At 35.8% G+C, this 2473-nt stretch overlaps 1 long non-coding RNA gene across 2 annotated transcripts in view; it reads left to right on the forward strand.

The window, feature by feature from the left end:
- LOC106872775 (uncharacterized) overlaps positions 1 to 2473 on the forward strand; it is a 141168-nt gene that overhangs the window by 131018 nt on the left and 7677 nt on the right. The window lies entirely within an intron of this gene.

Here is a 2473-nt window from a genome sequence, read left to right on the forward strand (position 1 = left end):
ATATACATTTGTGTATGTGTGTAATTGTGCGTGTGCGCGCGCGCACGTGTGGCTGTGTGTGTGTTTGTGTGTATAAATGTATGTGTATACATATGCATATATATGTATGTGTATATATATATATATGTATGTATGTATGTTTGTATGTATGTATGTATGTATGTATGTATGTATGTATAACAACGTTTTGTGTTTCTATAGACAGAGAGACAAACGCACATGCATTTAAGGTAAATCCTCACTAAATACAAGTTACTTTGCAGAAATAATTGGTATGATAAAGCACTGAATGCTTAGTTGCTCGTACAGTATGTCTCCTCTCATTTCAATCGAAGAAGGGATCATAGTATATGTTGCATACAGAGGTATGTTAGCTTTAGAACATCGGCTTATATTCAGAGTCGAAGGCTTTTAGAGCTTACAAAGATTATTACAATAGCATATTAGTTTGACCCGTTCATTTGTCTGTGAAGTAGAGGCATATTCCAACAATGATATCCCTTCAGTGGATGTTTTTATTGCCGGTGCTGGGTTAACAATTAAGCAAAATATGCACGTGCTTAGGGTGTCAAGGGAAGGAGGGGGCACCACACAAATGTTAAATGGTTTACGACACATAAGAAATCACTTTAAACTAGCTGAAATAATACTCGGGATGCGTTTATCTCTACTAAGCATAGATGCAGAGGAGTAACCTAAGATTAATTTTGAGGATCTGATCAAAGATTTTGCAATTCAAAAAAGTGGGAGGAAACTTTTCAAATATAAATAAAATGGAAGTATACAAAAATAAACATTATTTTCCTTCTTACTATTTAGTTTCGTTTTGGTAAATAGAAAAAAATATATTTTATGGTCTGTTATTGTTTATATTTTGAATTTCATAATCTTTTATGGGGGCACCAAAATCTTTTAAGGGCTTAGGGCCTCAATCGGTTTTAATCCGGCCCTGGTTATAGCTAAGAAAAATACTGAATAGAAAATGTTGACACATGAGATGGTAGACCGAAACAAAAATGTGGAAAATTTCATCGCCACACATACGCGTACGCATTGAGATCAATGTATTTCCTACAAATTTTATGAATACGTATATGACTACATGTATATTCCTTTATTGCCCACAGGGGGATAAACATAGAGTGGACAAACAAGGACAGACAAATGGTTTAAGATTCCAGTGCGTAACTGGTACTTATTTAATTGACCTCAAAAGGATGAAAGGAAAAGTCGACCTCGGCGGAGTTTGAACTCAGAACATAACGGCAGACGAAATACCGGAGAGTAAAATATAATCCAAAGTAGACAAAGAAATACTTGAATGAAATCACATCTTCAATGATCAGTTACGATGAGGTAAGCGGAATGAAGAAGAGGAAGCAGAAGTGCCAAGGCTATGAAGAAAGGAGAAGAAGGCAATATAGATCTAATCATTTTATGGGAGAAAAATTATTTGTTCACCACTAGCGACAACATTAAATGGAGAAAAGGGATAAACAGTTGTAATTGATAACGATGACAATTACTATTGGCGGAATACTTACAGTGAGAGGGGGGTGGGGAGAATAAAATCAACCTAATGATAAAAATAATGATACTAATGTATTTGATAGGAGAAATGATGTGGGTGGTACAGTGTAGCAATAAGGCACATGATAGCTAGCATGAGTATTACGTGACCTGAGAATATGAGATGCGGAGATAAATAGGAGAAAAAGAAATGAAAATTAGGGGAAAAGCTAGTGGGGGTGAGTATGCCCAAAATAGTTCAATCAGAAACCTAGAATTAAGGAATTAACTGAAAAATAGTCAAGAAATTTATAAATTGTGTTAGTCGTGAACGAGTATAGATTAGGTGAATTGAAGAGAAACAAAATAAAGGAAGAAAATTCAAAATTTGCGTTTGTCGAAGTGCGTATAGATGCAAGTGTGTATGTTTTGGTTGCAGAGAAAGCTACTTCTTAATTTTTGAAATTATTAACGATTTTCATTGCACCATGCTAACATAACTACCACTAAGATTTGTGTTGTATTGGTTTCCTTTAACAACAAAGAATTAGATTTATATTTCCTATTCTGTATAGTGATGGTAAAGATCATAATCCATTCAACCTGTCAGCCTTTTTCTTCGCGCCTATGTTTTTCTTGTCATTCTTCATCTAAATGGATAATATAAAGCATCTGTTTTTGCCTAGGCTACTTAAAACACCGGAGCAAGTTTCCAATCAAACGCAAAAAGAAAACAAGGGCAGCATATACACAAACTGTTCAGCATAATGAAAGATGGAGGCTGAGTGAAAGGGAGATAATAACGGTGACCCAGCCGAGCTAAGATGCGCAAATGCGTGTGTGTGAGAGAATTGTGTGCGTGGGTGTGGTGTGTGAATAGGTACGAGCGCGTGTGAACGTATGTGTGCGTGAACTTAAAATTATAGGCCTGTGTGTTTGTGTGTGTGTGTGTGTGTGTGTGTGT

Source organism: Octopus bimaculoides, chromosome 1 (genome assembly GCF_001194135.2).
Source record: "Octopus bimaculoides isolate UCB-OBI-ISO-001 chromosome 1, ASM119413v2, whole genome shotgun sequence".
Classification (NCBI taxonomy): domain Eukaryota; kingdom Metazoa; phylum Mollusca; class Cephalopoda; order Octopoda; family Octopodidae; genus Octopus; species Octopus bimaculoides.